The sequence below is a fragment of the Notamacropus eugenii genome, chromosome 6, assembly GCF_028372415.1.
Source record: "Notamacropus eugenii isolate mMacEug1 chromosome 6, mMacEug1.pri_v2, whole genome shotgun sequence".
Taxonomy (NCBI): domain Eukaryota; kingdom Metazoa; phylum Chordata; class Mammalia; order Diprotodontia; family Macropodidae; genus Notamacropus; species Notamacropus eugenii.
Genome location: NC_092877.1, coordinates 141,392,147 through 141,411,149, shown reverse-complemented (window position 1 = coordinate 141,411,149; position 19,003 = coordinate 141,392,147). Strand labels below are relative to the sequence as shown.

At 38.0% G+C, this 19,003-nt stretch overlaps 1 long non-coding RNA gene across 2 annotated transcripts in view; it reads right to left on the bottom strand.

Moving 5' to 3' along the window:
* The window catches only part of LOC140511897 (uncharacterized), a 134,724-nt gene that overhangs the window by 87,953 nt on the left and 27,768 nt on the right, over positions 1-19,003 (bottom strand). For both annotated transcript variants that reach the window (XR_011969711.1, XR_011969712.1), the window contains exon 3: positions 692-889. This is a non-coding gene — a long non-coding RNA (uncharacterized lncRNA). The remainder of the gene's footprint in view (positions 1-691; positions 890-19,003) is intronic.

Below are 19,003 nucleotides of genomic sequence, written 5' to 3'. Positions count from 1 at the left end.
TTTCTGGCACAGAGCATGCTCTTATATCCATGAAATGCTGAATTTGCCTCCTGCCCTCTTCTGCTTTGGCCCCCCGGCTGACTTGTGAAAATGACCCCCGAGGAGAGGAGCAGGTGATGGGGGCTGCTGGGACGGAGAGCCACATACATGGAACTTTCTCATCCAGCAGAGAGGCCTTGCAGAGCCTCAGGGGACCTGGCCCAAGGAGGCCCATCCCATACAGAAGTGGCTTCTACTGCTCCTCTGGGCCTCACATTGTTTCACTTTGAGATTTCTATTGCTGCCCTTTTCCCCACCCCCTCCTTCTGATCAATCCCACAACACTTTATAACAATATATTCTGCGATCCAAAAGTGTCCATGGGAGACTGGTAATATTTGCCACCCACTCACTCTTTCACAAGGGGGTAAAAGCAAAAACCAAAGAACACAGAATTTCATTGGGTGTTATCAGTCATGCAACAAGCAGAGGAAATGCTCAGGACTTTTGACTATGCTGTTTAGAGCACATATTCCCACTTTGATAGTCATGGATTTGGGTTGAGACCTATGATTTCAAGGAGGAAAAATGGAAAGAGCTTTGAATTTGGGTCAAAGGAAGCAAGTTAGAGAGCAGCGAGGTGGTGTAGGAGTATGAGGAAACTTAGAGGACTCAGAAAGGTGTAAATTTAGATCTTGTCTCAGAAACTTACTGGTTGTGTGACCCTGGATAAATCACTTATCTTCTTTCAGGCTTAACTTCCTCATCTGTGAAATGGAGTTCGGTCTTGATGAGAGGCAATGTCTCTTCCATTCCTCCCTCTATGATTTTGTTTGAATCCTGGCTGTTTCATGATTATGTGTGTGACCTTTGGTAGATCATTCAGTTTCCCTGGGATCAATGTTTTCATCTGTAGGAAAAAAAAGAAGAGGTGTTTATTAAACACTATTGTGTGCCAGAAACTATGCTGAAGGCTTTATAAATTATTATCTCATTTGATCTTCACAACAATTCTGGGGAATAAAGTGCTATTATTCTACCTGCTTTATAGTTGAAAATATGGAAGCACAAAGCTTAAGTGACTTGCTCAGAGTCACTCAGCTTGTGAATTTATGAGAACAGATGGACATGCTGGTCTTCCTCACTCCAGGACCACTGTCCACCATATCACATAGTTGTCTCTATGAAATGAACAAATTGAACTTGATGGCCTCCAAAGTCCAAGGCTTAAATCTTATGACTATAGGTAAGGGAGATCCTTCACAAAGGCAGATTAGCAACTTATCTGTAACTTATACATTGACTTGAATCACTGAGAAGTTAAGCAATTGACCTCTGAGGGCATCAATGGTGTGTGCCTTGAACTCATGCCTTCCTGACTCCAAGGCTAATCCTCTGCCGACTGTACTACGCTCACTTGTTTACTGGTTTGTCTTAGGATCTTAACTCTTCTCTTTTGGGCTTGAGTTGTCCATAATCTCTCATCCCCTCCATATTTCTCACTTCCTGATATACCTAACCAGAACCATTTAAAGGACCATTTTGGAGTATCTTTCCCCCTCTCCAATTCTGCTTCCCATTTTTTTTTCAACATATGAGGAAATAGCAGAATGTAAGTCCCTTGAGGAATGGCATCATTTAATTTTTTCCTTCATATCCTCTAGATACAGACAATGCCTTTTACTTAGTAAATACATACATTGAGTTCCAGAGAGATTAACGAAGTTGCCTCAGTTTACCCAGGTACTAATTAGAACTAGAAACTGAGTCCACCTCCTTTATTCCCAGTGTTCTTTCCCTTAAACCACAAACTACAGCTACTTGTCTCTTGTCATTAATTGGAAATCACTTACCTCTCTGGATCATAATCCCCTCATATGAAGAATGAGAGAATTGAGCGAGGTGATGTGCTATTACTAAATCCTATGACCTCTGTATCCATGTGACAATATTGTAACACAAATCCAAAGATTTGATGATCTGTGGAATAGTGGAAAGAGCGCTAGTTCTGGAATGAAATCCAAGAGGACATGGTTTCCAGTATCACCTTGCCTATTTATTACCTGTGTGATCTTAACCTTCCAATAAGGATTTGTACTAGAGGCCTCTGAGACCCTTTTCAGATTTAAATCTGCAATGAATGCTATTAGACTTCTAATTCTGAAATTCAGTGATTTTTATCTGCATGTCTAAATAAGTAAATAAATGGTAGATGTCCACTATGCAGGAGATATATCTTGGTTTCACATTGGTCCCAACGAAGAAATGGCATTGTGATGTCTTGGACAGACTGGATTTAGGACTGCTAGAGAGAAAGGAGTAAATTAAAATGACTCTGATGTTGATCATGCCAAACTCACTTTGAGCACTAGGGTCAAATGAAAGGTAAATAGGTTCTTTATGTCACTGAACGTCAGAGCCGAACAAGGTTAGAAAAGTCATCCAGATCAGGGATTTTTAATCTGGGATCCACAAATCTCAAAGGGGTCTGAGGAGAGATTTCAGGGGGTCCATGAATTTGGAAGAGGGGGAAGGGAAAGTTACATCTTTATTTCCACTAACCTCTAACTGCATTTTATCATTTCCTTCAATTATTTAAAAGCATTATTCTAACAAGAAAACTATAGGTTTCATCAGATTATTAAAGAGGTTCATTGCACACACACAAAAACCATTAAGAATCCTAGATCTAAAACCAACCCTCTTATTTTACAGATGAGAAAACTGAGACCTCAAAACATGCAAAGGACAAAATCAGTTGATTGAATGGAAAGGATCATAGATCTAGAACTAGAAATGGCCTTAGAATTAATGAATGAAATGATAAAGCATTTATTAAGCACTTAGAATGTGCCTGGAACTGTGTTAAATGTTGGAGATACAAATATGAGCCAACAAGGCATTATCTTTTTAAAAACTAATTAATTTATTTTTAGTTTTCAACATTCATGCCTGTAAGATTTCGAGTTTTAAATTTTCTCCCTCTCATCCTTCCTCCCTAAGAGGGTGTGCAATCTGAGATAGGCTTTGCTTATGCATTCATATCAAATATATTTTTATATTAGTCATGTTTTAAAGAAGAATTAAAACCAATGGGAGGAACCATGAAAAAAAAGAAATAAAACAAAACAACAAAAAAGAGAACGAATAGTATGCTTCCATCTGCAATCAGACTCCAAAGTTCTTTTTCTGGATGTGGATAGCATTTTCCATTATGAGTCTTTTGGAGTCATCTTAGGTCAAGGCACTGTCTTTAAAGAGCTTACATTCAAATTGGAGAACACATCATATAAAAGGGAGTTAGAAGTGGGGGGTGAGCTACTGTGGTACTGTTTGGAATGGACAAGAAGTAATGTGCAATTCTGGTTTTTTGGTAAGATATGGTGAAAGCTCATCTATAAGGTGAAAGAAAACTCAGGGTCCAGAGAAAGAATTCAAGATGAGGGCAGAGATGTGGAGAGGCTGATCACAAGAGGGAGTTATGGGAATGATGGAGAAGTGAAGAAGCTACTAGGACATCGTCTAGTCCAAACCCTTCCTATTACGAATGAGGAACAGATGCCTAGAAAGGCTAAGTGATTTTTCTAAGTGTATATGTGTGTTCATCCTTCATTGCCGAAGAAGACCATGCCATCAGAGAAATGATGATATGACTTGCACTTGACTTTGTTTTGAGTGAGGGAGGGCTGTGCAGGTCACCAGCCTCACTTCTCCTCCAGAGCCACCTGAATCCAGCGACCAGATATTCATCAGGATGACTGGAGATGACCCAGGATGAGGCAATTGGGGTTAAGTGACTTGCCCAAGGTCACACAGCTAGTGAGTGTCAAGTGTCTGAGGTGAGATTTGAACTCAGGTCCTCCTGACTCCTACACTGGTGCTCTATCCACTGCACCACCTAGCTGCCCCTCTAAATGTATATAGCTACTAAGTAAAGGAAGTGAGATTTGGATCAGGTCCTCTAAAACCAAATCCAACACGCTTTCTTCTTCACTTCCTCTGCTTTCTAAGGGTGATATCTTGACATTTTCTTTCAGCTAGGATACTAGTGCTTCTGCTCTCCTGACTCAAGATATATCTCAAAGTTTGGTGGTACTAAGGTGCTGAAACTTGTGCTTATTAATATTTTGGTGGATGAGGAATGGGTATTTTTACTTTTGCTTTATTGATGTTTTTTGTTGCCCAACGAGATGATTTTATTTGATATCATTTGTTCAAAAATTGAAATCAAGATAATTGTTTTTTGCATTGCTTCATGTGTCAGGGGCATCAACACTGTCAACATAAGAACCTCATATATGATATTGAATTTCAATTCAGCAAACATTTGTTAAGACCCTACAATGTGTATGTTGTAGAGGAAGCATGTTTTTGTTATTGCGTTGTGCCCAACTCTTCATGGAGCTTTCTTGGCAAAGATGTTGGAGTGGTTTGCCATTTCCTTCTCTAGTTCATTTTATAAATGAGGAAACTGAAGCAAACAGGGTTTAGTGACTTGCCCAAGGTCACACAGACAGTAAGTATCTGAGGCCAGATTTGAACTTACGAAGATGAGTCTTCCTGACTCTAGGCCAGGGCCTCTATTCATTTAACTACCTAGCTGCCTCAAGAGGCAGAGTTGACTGAGTTACTAGGTGGTGCAGTGGATAGAGATTGGCACTGGAATTGGGAGGACCTGAATTTAAATCTGGCATATGACACTTACTAACTGTGTGACCTTGGGCAAGTCACTCAACCCTGGTCGCCTTGAAGAAGGAAAGAAAGAAAGAAAAAGAAAGAAAGAAAGAAAGAAAGAAAGAAAGAAAGAAAGAAAGAAAGAAAGAAAGAAAGAAAGAAAGAAAGAAAGAAGGAAGGAAGGAAGGAAGGAAGGAAGGAAGGAAGGAAGGAAGGAAAGAAAGAAAGAAAGAAAGAAAGAAAGAAAGAAAGAAAGAAAGAAAGAAAGAAAGAGAAAGACAGGCAACATGGTCTATGGTAAATAGAGTGATGGACTTTAAATCAGGACAAACTGAGTTTACAGAAGTTATGTTTATTGGACAAAATGATAATGGGCCAGTCACAGCATCTATGATATTTAGACAACTCCCTAGGACTTAGCCACTAAGGCAGAGATGGATTATAATTTCTGTTGGTAAAAATGTCTTCATTTACTGCCCACATCCTTTACCTATTCACAAAGCATTGTGCTGAATGCTAGGGTGCAGCTCCCAGATTACATCTGTGGGAAGGTGAAGCATAAACACGGATGTTCTAGTCTTTTCTAAGGATGTAAAGGTAGATTAGCTGCTAGAAGGGGCACAAGAAATGAGAAGAAGAGGGAGAAGTCATGTTGTCTACCTCGAATTTTAGAAAATGAATTTTCAGTCTTTTCTTCCCAGTTCTGTGTTGGACGACCTTTTTTCCTGTCTCCTTGTCTCCTTCTCTTTATCCTGGACAGCCCTGGTGGTCTGGAAGTGGTGGTGTTGGTGGCATGAGGATTTATAACACTCTCTACCAAGTCTCTCAGACTAGCCTTGTGTCTCTTGCAGTTCTTCTGATCTGCCTACCCTCTTGTCAGCTCCATGGTAACCCTGTGGGGACTCCCCTATTGAGAGTTGTTCTGTCAGTAAGGTTTACTCAGCTGTTTTAACTTTAGCAACAGGGCATCCAAGTTTGTCCTTTCTCTAAACCACCAACTGCAATGCTTTTTTTTTTTTTTTAAAGAATCTCTGGGCTTAGCCTGAAGTGCTGCTAAGCAGTATGATGGGATGGTAATACCAGAGTTTCACATCTTTCACAAAAACTGAGAAAACTTTATATTAAAAGCTCAGTGCACAGGACTGAGGGATTAATTCTGGGTTTGCAAATAGATCATTCTTATTAAAGATGTTAAATCCTACTAGGGTTGGGATCTATGATCCTTTCCATTGAATCAGAATTGGGTAAGTCAAGACAATGAAAATTTTTCTCACTTTTCTTAGAGAAGGAAAGAGTAGTATTGGCTTCCACTCATAGGAAACTTCAGAGTAGTTGGTCTGACATCATGGATTTATCTGGCCTCCTTAATGGAGACAATTTAACTTTATGTAAAATGAAGAATTGTTTTTCAATGTCATGATTACCATCTCCCAGAAATTTACACATACTCTATAACATTATTGCTTTTGGAAGCTTTTTGGAAGATTGAATAGCAGTTTGAAAATAGATACTGTCATTATCCTTATCCAGAAGTCACACTAAATCGATGGTCAAAGGATGAAGGCGAAGCTTACCAATGCCTTGTTTACCTGCAGGAAAGACACAATGAGAACTAAGACGTCAAAGAAGAAGCTACATCTGAATATGTTAAGAGACTTACCGGCATCCTGAAACCAAACGTGAACAGGAAGAACTCATTTAACACAATTATCGCAATAGAAGCCTTGATGCATATTTTTACAACTATAAAATGGGCCATAACTGATTTGGAAAATATCCTAAGAATAATCCATGTATTATAAACAAGTCACCAGGGCCATCATTCTGAGATAGTTGTAGAATGATTAATAAGGAAGAAGAAGAAGATTGATAGACATTCTCAGAGCATTTGATACACATGTAAAAAGCCTACAGAAATAATTTTGGAGCAAACAGACGTTACATCTACAAGCAATCTTCAAGACTGAATATTGGAATTCTGAATTGGATTTGTCAAATGTGGCCAAAAATGGTTAACTTTGAATAGAACTGATGGAAGTGTTTATATTCATGGTTGTCCATGGGCAACATCCACGTGAACCCAGCCAATAGTATGTTGACAAAGACGTTTCAAAAATGGATGACATGTGAAGATTTGCATATGGAAATGAAAGAGTTTATGATGATGATCCAAGACCAGGTGATTGCCACCAATAATTACAGAAGGGCTATATGTAATGATCTTGAGCTTACTGATCAATGTCCTTAGGCAAGGAATCACTTGAAACTCTGTCATACATCATAGCAGGCTATAAAAAATGAGCACTTACCAAACACCGAACAATGACACAGTGGCTAGAATTCTAGAATATTAGAAACTTGCTATCTTTCATATACTGACATATAAAAGATTCCCATATTGCAAAGACGAAATAGTGTGGAAAACCTAATGATAAAATGTACCTAGACCGTTATTATAGATTGAACTGTTGTCCACAATCACCATGATGGAGCATTGAATAAAAAAAATTGTATCATAATAGATGTTTCCACCTTAAATATTCTTAATTTTGAAGCAACATAGAACAAAAATCTTTCAAAGTATAAATGGCTTAGTGTGAGAGATCAAAATCATGTTTGAATAGGATGATATGTATATCATTCCTTTCAGTCTCTCTGCTCCTGTAATTATGCTGAAGATGCTTTCTAAGAGCCTACAGAAGATGAGCTTACATTCTAATATTTTTATTCTACTACAAAAAGCAGTTATTTTATCTGTGCAAAAGCCCAAGGAATATTTAGCATAAAAGAATAGGTGCAGGCCAATGACTTGTCCAAAACTCTTTCTATCAGGACCCTATGAAAAAAATACGAGAATGAGATGATAGTAGTAATACCTTTTTATTTTGAATACATTTTTACTTTTATTATTTTATTTTTATCCTCACAACAATACTATGAACTACACATATATGCAAATAAACATATATATGTGGGTATGAATGTATAACTTGGGTTCAAGTATAGTGCATTTGTGTCATTCTCCTCGTTGGTGGAGAAAATGATTATTTAGCATGCCATGCTTGTGGGAAAGATAGAGCTGGAATGAGCTTGGAAGAGGAGAGAATTTCTTCTGGCTTCCAGCTTCAATTTAGTTTCAGGTTTTTTTCAAGAAGAGGTGCCTAAGGGGAGAGAAAAATTTTGTAAAGTGACAGATCTATACAGTAGATGCTGTCTTGACATATCCCCTATTTTTAGCTTTCCTCACTAGAGATTTTGAGGAATTTCTCCTTGGGTAGGCAAACAAGGTATTTGTCCTCTCTCTCTCTCTCTCTCTCTCTCTCTCTCTCTCTCTCTCTCTCTCTCTCTCTCTCTCTCTCTCTCTCTCTCTCTCTCTCTGCCCTTCTCTGTCTCTCTCCTTCTGACTGTGAGGCCTACTCTCTATCATGTGACTTTTTCTCCTAAAATATCTAAAGGTAAGTTTCCTTAGCTCCGTCTTAAGGATGGTGAGCTAAAGACAGGTCCAGAGAAATTAAATAATTTGTCTAGAAACAAAATTAGTGCTACAGTAACAATTTCAAAGAAAATCTCTTGACTCTTAGCCCCATTTTCATTCCGTGACTGCCTCTCATATCATGAGAAATGGTCATGTATTTAATGGGAAACCAGTCTTCTACTCATCTCAGGTTTAACAGAAAAATGATATATAAGAAGAAAATGGACCCAGATTTGAGATTCTTTCTGTTATAAGCTCTGAAAATGCATGATTTGAGAATATTTTTTTCTGCAATATGAGGACAAACCAGTACTACATTTGGGCAAGAATCTCTTGGGATGGTTTCATTCTTTATTTTTCCCCCATCACCTAGCACTGTGCCTGGCACATAGTAAGTATTTAATACATGGTAGATGATTGAAAGACTCTGAGAATAACCAGTCCATTTTTATTTAAAATTTAAAACTATTGGTTGCTGCTTACTTTAAAAAAGACATATTACATTTTATAATGATTATTTTAAAAATTAATCTTTAATATCACAGCTATTGGTTTTATAATATGAAACAGAGGGATAGCATATGAGGAGGACCAGGAATTTTTATAAATTATATTTTATTTTCAAACAAAGATCATCCTTCTCTCCCTCCCACTTTCATTCTCCTCCCCATACCCAATGAGAAAGAAAAACCCCTGTTACAAACATGCATAGTCAAATGAAGCAAAATATCTCATTAGCCATGTCTTTAAAAAGACATGCTCTGAGTCCATTGTCACTTGGTTGGGAAATGGGAAGCGTGTTTCATCATGAGTCTTCAGGAATTATGGTTGGTCATTGTGTTGGTCAGAGTCCCCAAGTTTTCTTACTTTTTCTTTCTTTCTCTTTCTTCCTTCCTTCTTTCTTTCCTCCTTTCTTTCCTCCTTTCCTTCCTTTCTTCCTCCCTTCCTTCCTTTCTTTTTCTTTCTTTCTCTCTCTCTTTCTCTCTCTCTTTCTTTCTTCCTTCCTTCCTTCCTTCCTTCCTTCCTTCCTTCCTTCCTTCCTTCCTTCCTTCCTTCCTTCTTCTTTCTTTCTTTCTTTCTTTCTTTCTTTTCTTTCTTTCTTTCTTTCTTTCTTTCTTTCTTTCTTTCTTTCTTTCTTTCTTTCTTTCTTTCTTTCTTTCTTTCTTTCTTTCTTTCTTTCAACATATTTTGTTTTAATCAGTCAAGATATATCTTCCTAGCCTTTCCAAGTTCTAGTTCTCAGGAAAGTTTATCCATATGTCATTGGAGCCCCTGTTTTAAGGCTTAACTCAGTTGATTGGTGGTGACTGAGTATGTGCCTACCAGCTCTCCAACTGCTAGTGGTAGCAGTATTTAGGCTACTTTCCAGACCTTTTGTGGTCCATTTTATGGTTGCAAAGGTATACATTAAGGCTTCCTCTACATAGGTGTTAATTGTTTTGAATGAATTTTTCCCTTTTAACTTCAATTTCAGCATGCCAGTAAGTTTCTTAGCATATTCAGACACAGACTCTATATCTTAATTCTCTAAAAGGCAAACAAAGCATTTTAAGCTTCACCTTTATCTTTCATTCATTGGTTCAGTATGACTTCTAGATGAGGATGAGCATGATTGGTTTTCAATATTCTAAGGAACTTCCAAAAGCCGTGATGTTTATAGAGTATAGGTTCTCTCTACAGGAAGAAAATCTCTGGGAGATGATAGTCATGAAAAGAATGCCATGTCTACTGTCTGTCCCAAGGCTTTAGTTTCACATCCGGCCATTCACCAAGACCATCCTACCTTTGGTCTGCTTTTTGCATGTATACAATTCCCTTCCTCTCTCCTCCTAATCACCTAGAACCTCACCCTTCCTAGTCGCCATTATGTGACCAGGAACTCTGTGTTATTCTTTTACTAGAATGTGAGCTTCTTAAGGGCAAAGACTGTCTCTTTTAAGAGTGCTTAGCACAATAACTGGCAGATAAGTACTTTGTGGTTACTCAGCTATTTCAGTTGTAACTGACCCTTTGTGACCCCATTTGGGGTTTACTTGGCAGACGTACTAGAGTAGTTCTCTACTGCCTTCTTTAGCTCATTTTACAAATGAGGAAACTGAGGCAAACAGGGTATAGTGATTTGCCCAGGTTTAGACAGCTAATAAATGTCTGAGACTAGATTTGAACTGAAGAAGAAAAGTTTTCCTGACTTCAGACCCAGAATTCTCTCTACTGTGCCACCTAGATGCCCCAGGAAATACCTAATTCATTCATTCAGTCAGTCAGCAGTCATTGATTCCAATCTTGGCTCCCTCAGTAATAAGCTGTATGAATGCAAGAAAGCTGCTGAACTCTACTTTCTTTAACTGTGAAAAGAGGACTATAATCTTACCACTATCTCTCTCACAGTGGGTTGTGGAGAAAGTATTTTGCAAACCTTAATATGCTCAGTAAATGCAATTTATCATTACATAGAGCCTGGACTTCCCAGGGGCACATACCTTGCTATGGGACTTCCCAAGCCCATATCTCCAAGATCACAGGATAAAGCCTCCCTAGGAAATCTGACACCAACGGACTTAGACTGGTTCCAATAGTCAATGGTTTTCTTGGTCAGATTCAAGATATCTTGCAGTTTCTGATTATCCCTGGGATTAGTCCAAAAGGGTCATATTACTTCATAACCAATTTGAGAAAATAAATCCTAGATCAAAATCTGGAACAGGAGCTAGAAAAAGACCTCCAAACACATATGTCCAACTTCCTCATTTTACCAGCGAAGTAACTGAGGATTGTTCAAGGGAGCCCAGGTAAGAAGCAGCACTCAGGTCTCTCACTCTAAATCCAGCTCTCTTCTTCCTGTATCGTGCTGGGTCTAAGGGTATTCCCTACAATTGCAAATGTTGAGCCATAACTCTAGGCATGACTTAGAGATTCATTGGAGGAGGCTGTAAAGAATACCTTGAGGTAATCAGAATTTGGCTTCCTGTTTAACAGATTTGTCCTCCGTTGGATGTCACCCACACCTAGTGGTCATTAGGCAGGTCATAGCTAAACGGAAGACTATTTAGAGGGTGATAAGGATGGTGAAGGACCTTGAATTCACACAGATGAGAGGCCATTGAAGGAAACTGCAATATTTAGTTTCAAGAAAAAAAGCCTTGAGAAAGGAGGAGGTATGATAGCTGTCTTCAAGTATTTGAAAAGTTTTATTCTCTGGAGCAGAGGTTCCCAAATTTATTTGACCTACCACCCCCTTTTCAAGAAAAAAAAATTACTCAGTATCCTCCTGGAAACTGACTTTCTTTAACCCTTTAACATTTGGGGGGGTGGTATTTGTGTCATTTTGAAAAAATATAAAATATATTTTTTAAAATAATGCATCTTAAATTTAATAATTTATTGTACATTTGTGGATTTTTTTCCTTCATTGAAATCTTGGTGGCACAATATTACATCATGTAACCATATAGTATTGATGGGGTTCAGACTCTAGGAACCTCCTTGAACTCCCCTTGAGTCTTTTCACTTAATCTGGCCTCTTCATACTCAAATCTATTACCCTTAACCTAGCCGGGGCCATCCTTGATTACCTCCCACCCAAGCCCTCCATTGAGTGATACCTCCCAATTGTCTCCAGCTGTTTCCTACCCTTGATTACATTACTAGTTACCCCAGCCTCATTAGACCCTCCTCACAGACCACTAGACCACCTCGCCTCCATGTAGTTGCTCAGATTCAATCCAGCTCTGACTCTGTTTAGCTGAGATTCTATCTGGCCTGCTTGTCAATACAAGCATCACAAATGCTGAGGCTCCTTAACAGCCAATATGATGAACCTTTAATAAACTTTGTTTTACTTTGGCTGGAAGAAGTCTTGAGTCGAATTCATTCAGCAGGACCCAGCATGTTGGTATTCTGGGGTCCTGAGCACCTCAGACCTCAGTGTGGTTCCCAGACATCAACGGTATTGTATTGTAAACAAATCATTATGTGAACATATTCCTGTTGAAGCATGCTGGACTTCCTTACTACGCCTGACACGTTCTTCTGCCAACACTTGCTTGTTAAGACCTGTTGGTGGATTTGATATTGACCAGGCTATAACTTGCATTTTGTGTGTTTATTTGGAAAATATTGTAATAATTATAACTCTGTTACACAGCAGGTGAAACATATAAGAACAACTTTTCAAAATTCTCTTCTCTTCTTTCCTTATTCTTCCACTGACCTCTTATTTTTATTCAATGCACCCCAGTTGCACTAAGGCTACGACCACCTCCCTGGATCATTCCAGCACCCCCCAGGGGGTGGTATCACAAAGAGATTAGATTAGCACTGGGTATGGAGTCAATAAGTCCTGGGTTCAAATCCTATCGTGGATACTTACTTATTACTTGTATAAACCTGAGCAGGTCACTTAACTCTTTTTTCCTCAGTTTACTTCATTATCTTTATCTATAAAATGGGAGGAGTAGACTTGATGACTTCTAAATCTATGGCTCTAAATCTAGGATCCTATGCTTGGTCCCAGTAGACAGGTCTAGGAACAATGTGTGGAAGTCCCAAAGTGGTAAGTTTAGGCTTGATATAAAGGAAAAACTTCCTAACAATTAGAGTTCTTCAAAAGTAGAATAGGCCTCCTCAGGAGACAGCACAGCTCCTGGCATATAGTCATTTTTAATAAATGGTTACTGGTTGATCAGTCACTGGAGATCTTTAAGCAAAAGCTAAAGGAGCCCTCATCAGACATGATGTAGTAGGGCTCCTTGGAGTCAATAGCATCAAAAAATCCCCTTAAACCCTGAGATTTTGTGATTTGTAAGCCCCTACTTCTTGACTATCCTACTTGGAAACTGCCCTTGCCTGAAAGTTTCATGTTAAACTTTGACATCCTGTCTCTCCAACCAGTCCAAAGCCTTGGGGAGAGTAACCAGGTAGGTACTAACCCCTTTGGAAATTGGACATTTTGCACATGCCAGAACTTCACGGGAACTCCATGCTTTTATCCAATGGATTCATAAGCCTGCTTATTAATACTTTTAGGAAGAGACACGAAACTACCATGTGTTAAGGTCAACATAATCACACCCAGGCAAGAGGAAGCCAGAGGTTTCCAATGATTGTTTGAAAAGGGAAAAGGTGACAGAGAACTTTTCATCATTTTTTTCTTCCTACCCACTACCAGTCCCCCTGCTAAAATTTCTCATAAATAATAGTTTAATATTAAAATTAAAAGACTCTTGGAGAGTCTTAAATTTAACAGAAATACCAGAAGCACAATAAATAAAACCCAAAGTAATTAATGGGCTATGAGCTAAAGCTACTGAAAATATTATATATATTCACTGGAGTCAAATTTCCTGTTAGGAATGATAATAGGAGAAAGAGTTGACTTTGATGTGCTGCCAGGGGCCCCCACAATGGGGATCCCGCTCACTATGATGTGGGCACCTGGCTCACAGATCTCAGAATGCTGTGTGGTTTCCCGCAACCAAATTTCTGAGGGAGCCAGCACAGGGGGTGGGAGTAGGAAATGTGTTATCTATAAAAGTAAACCACACACAAAAAAAGTCTGAGTGCCACTCGGCCTTGATTCAAGCTGTAAAAACCAAGACACTTAGCATAAAATACCGTAACTTGTCTGTAGTATGACAGACCGCATGGAAACCAGCAATGCCGTATGGGCCCTGCTTATGTTACGGAGGCAAAATGGAGATACGATATGATGGAGTGCTGGTTGTAGTGAGGGCATGTGGAATGGGGCTAGGTATATTGGTGAAATGAAAACTCTATTCTGATCTTCTCTAATTTAATTTCTGATACACAGCATGGGGAGTTCTGCTTGGGTTAGATTACGTATTATTTAAAATGTTAGCGAGCAGAGCTGTAACTAAGATGGAGCTAATGATGCCTGAGGTTGAGGTGAATTTAGTCTACAGAGGACATGACTCCTTCTTGGTGAGGGTGTGATGTCTTCTGAAACTCTCCCCCATTCTACTATCCTCTTCCTTCCTTCTCTCTCTCTCTTTCCCTCCAATCTGTTTCTCCCTCTCTTTTCTTCCTTCCTTCTTTCCTTTCTTCCTTCCTTCCTTTCTTCTCTCTCCCTTTTACCCCCCCCCCTTTTTCTCTCTTTCTTCCTTTCTCTCTCTTCTATACCATTTGAGTTTTAATAATGACAGTGACAACAAGAGACACAGGTGGCATAGTGGATAAAGGTTCTATCTTAGAGTTAAAATGAGCTGGGTACAAGCATGGCCCCTGCCACACTAACTCTGTGATCATGGGCAAGTTCTCTCACTTCTTAGTGTCTCGGGCAACTCAGCCTAACCCTCGGTTACAGACAAGTGGCCAAACTGCATGAATAGAGGGAGTTTCCAGATTGGGAGCTCCCCACACTGATGAGATCACTAGTCTAGACCACCCCCACCCCCAAACCCCAAACCTAACAACAGTAATAGATCATTTATATAGCATTTTCTGCACAACAACTCAGAGGACTTTTTTTAAATAAATAAGGAGTATGTGTGATTTCCAGTGGTAGCTTCTCTTTTATGTGTTTTGAACTCCTGTAGAAATCAAAGGGGGCCTTGTATATTTAGGACACTAAACTCAAAGTTTGAAGTTACCACTGGATAATTCATTGCCAGGTTCAATTTGACCTCCCATTTCTACACCTTCTTCCTCTCCCCTCTTTCATTTCACCACAGGTAGGGCCTTACTGCCACTGATCTGTCTTCCACAACCAGATAAATGCAATGTCCTATTTGTATCAGATTAGATTTATGGGGTTATATGAATACTGTCTTCATTAATAAAACGTCAGCGTTTAGGAAACTTTTCTACACAGTAGTTGGGTAGTAAAGTCTACTGTTGTTTGCCTTTCTCTTGAGTTCTTTAGAATTCTCTTCTCACATTTTAAGATATGGTCATATTGGGAATTAGCTTTCTTCCAAACAATGATTTTGCAATTAAAAAAAATTGTTGACTGTCTTTTAATATATCTATATTCTTTATAACTATTATCTTCAGCTTTACAGATAAATAGAAAGTTTGTAAGCAATATTTGGTGCCCCGTGGGCTTAGTACAACTGCAAGTTTTTTTAATTGTGTTTTTTAGAAAATTGTGAACTACAAATTAATCAATAATCTCAAATATTTTCATATTCAGAGAGGGCTAAAAGGGGGAGGTTACATGAAAATCTTGAATCTATTAAATACAATTTATTTTTATATTCAATTTAACACAGTAGCACTAACATTACCTGGGGTACATAGATACAGAGAAACCTGAGAAAACATATAGGCGGTCATTGCATTGATCAGAATTCTTAAATCCCTCTAAGTTGCTTCCTTTATACTTTCGTAGTCATTGTATAAGTAGTTTTTCTGGTTTTGTTCATTTCTTTCTGTATGAGTTCATACAAGTCTTCTCAGACTTTTTTGAATCTATCCCTTTTTTCATTTCTTAGAGCAATAGTCCATATATTACAATAATATTCCATTATGTTAACGTCCTATTTATATATATTAACTATAATTTATTAAACTAGTCTCTAAATGAGGATGCCCACTTTGTTTCTAACTCTGATAAAATAGAATCTTTTTCTTCTATCTTTGAGGTAAATACCTAATTACTATTACTATTACTGGGTCAAAGGGTATGCACAGTGTACTAGATTTTTGTGTATAATTGTAAATTAATTTTCAAAATAGCTAGAACAAATCAATTTCACCAAAAATTCCTCCAAAAATTGTCATTTTCCTTCCTTGCCTCTTTGACAATGTGATGGATGCTAGACCATTTTTTTCATATAGCTATTGGTAGTTTTGATTTCTCTGTATGGAAATTTCCTGTTCATAGTCTTTGATCATTTATCTATTGGGAAATAGCTCTTGTATGCATGTATGTGTGTGTATATATATATATATATATATATACGTATATATACATATATATATATATATATATGTATATATATATATATATATATATATGTATATATATATATATATATACATATACATCAGGCCAAGGGAATTCAAGAATACATGAGTCTTAGTTTGTAAGTAGGAAATACCTGCCTTGCTATTAAAAAGGAGAGACAGAAACAGAAGAGGAGAGAGAGAGAGAGAGAGAGAGAGAGAGAGAGAGAGAGAGAGAGAGAGAGAGAGAGATTATAACAGCTTAAACCAACTGAAGCTATGTTGGTGAGAGAGGGTTAAAGTAATTATCAGTCAAGGGAGAGAGTAACCCTCCATTTATTTTTCTTTGCTCTAGTTTGTATGGTATTGATTTACTTTTTTCTGAAAATGTGAATTTATTACTCACTTTTTGTTATAATTTGGTGTTGTCATTAGTCATATCCAACTCTTCAGGTCCCTGTGGACCACAGTGTATGTGGGGTTTTCTTGGCAAAGATAGTGCAATGATTTGCCATTTCTTTCTCCAGAGGAATAAGGCAAACAGAGGTTAAGTGACTTGCCCAGAGACACCTACCTAGTAAATGTCTGACACTGGATTTGAACTCAGGTCTTCTTGACTCCAGGTCTGGTGCCTTATCCACTGAGTCATTTAACTGCCTCCTATTTGCTGCAATTATATATTTTACATATTGTATACTCACACATGTACATATATGATAAAGTAGTATGTATGTGCATATGTTATAAATGACTATATTTGTTATGCTGCTTAATTTTGACTCTACTGACCTTCTTTTCCCACTGGTGAATTCCATCTCATATCTTCATTTTGTAGAGTCTCACACTTGTCCACCTTCATTCTCCACCTGGTCATGTTTCTAATTTTCCATACTTCAATACCATGCCACCATCCCCTGCCACACTCACATTCCACCCTTCCACCTCCCTTTTGCTTATGTGTTTTGTCTTTCCCCATTCAATTGGGAACTCCTTGAGGGAAGGAACTATCTTTCTTTTTTTCAGTTTCCAATGCACGTGCTTCATAAGCAACTGTTGCCTTGCCCTGCCTATTCTCATGCCTCACTGCTGTAGAGCATTGACCCTGTGCTCTGCCCTGAAAGGATCCTATAAGCTCCAACAGATCCTTACACTCTGGCAAGGTTTTGTGTGAGACCTTAATGATCAATTGCTTACCTGTCATCTGAAAATCAGCCTAAGTTCAGAGCAATTCATCAACCAATTGTTAAGCATTTATCACAGTGCCTAACGTAGAATAGGAGCTATGTAAATATTAGCTATTATTATTATTGTCTGACTTTTCTGTGAAACCACAAGACCTCAGGTATACTTAGAGTAATACAGTTGCCATTAAAATGATGACAGTAATGTAGAGGTCTTGATGTTTATTCTTGGACATTAAAAATCTCCCATGTTTTGCATTTCAGTGCTCTTCATTGAAATCCCAGGATTCAATGGCATTTGGGAGAAGCCATGATCTTACTACCCTTTGATTTTTAAAACATTATTTTTATTGTTTTATTTTAAAACAAGTTTCTTGTTTCAAAATTATTTAAAATTTAATTCAAAAATATAAATTTAAAATTTATTTACAAATTCTTTTAAAACAATATTTTATTTTTCATCATCTTTATTTCCCTTCTTCTACCCCTACCCAGTGAACCATCTCTTGTAACAAAAAAAATATTTGATGGAAAGGAGAAAAAAGCAATCAACCAAAGCAATCAACATACTAGTCATATTTGACAGTACCAAGAGGGAAGGGAGCTACAATTTCTAAATTTCTTCCCCAAGGCTTGGTTATAATAATTATATGAAGTTGTTGTTCCATATACATTATTGTAATTATTGCATATATTGTTTTACAGGCTCTTCTTCATTCATCCTACATTAATTAATAAAATTCTTCCTGTCTATGTTTTTCTAAAAATCCTTATTTTTTTATTTTTTATAGTAAAGTAGTAACCCACTACATAGATAGACCAAAGTTTGTTTAGACATTCTACTTCCCAATCAATAGGCACCTTTGGTATCCTATCTAGCACAGTGCTGTCCAGGTGCTGCTAGGCTGAGGCCACAAGGGCTGGTAAGCATCACCAGTATCTCTCCTTTACCTGTTTTCACAATTTGCCCTAGGGTTGTCTATTGCTCACTTTTTCAATTCCATAGCCACCTCTGATTCCTGGAGAACCACCTATTTTGTCTCTAGTCTAAGGGAACCCTTCCAAAAAGGGAGGAGGAAGTAAAAAGCTACCTTGAGTATACACATGAATCAGGTGTGAAACAAAGAGGTAGTGTTATTCCTGCATTTAGAAAAAGGAATGTAAGCCAATAAAAATTTATAGAATGATTACAATTAATTGAGAGCCTAAATATTTAAGATTGTGATATTTGGAAATGATTTGTGAGAGTTATATATTATCTATTTTGTATTTAACCTCCACTGAGTACAGTCCAATCCAAACAAATGAACTTTTCTTCTTTACTGGTTTCTCTTTCTATAGAAGAGTCCTTCTCTCTCAGTCTGACAATCCTTTAACTGTTCTGGCAGTAGATACTCCGTTACTTAGGTCCCCGGGAAGTGGAAAGATGCTTTTTGAAATCTTGTAAGGCCCCATATCAAAAGAAAAGAACATACTAATTGGAGGTACGGGAAGGGGGGAAGGGCATCCCTCTTACCCTCAAGAGTTCAGAGAGTCTCTTTTTAAAACTTAAGGCAGTAAGAAAAAGAGGCCTGAGAGGTAGGGATTGATCCTTTAATGGATCCATGGAGTTATGGCTCAGCAGTCAATTAAACTGGTTCTCATTGCCCAAGGAAACAGAGGATTTCTGCACCTGTTCTGAAGAGGAGGAAGGTTGAGAGAAGGACCCCTACATCACATATTGCCAAGGGGGTGGGATATACATATGAAAATTTTCTTTCTATGTTTAACCTCCTTGGGGGCATATTTC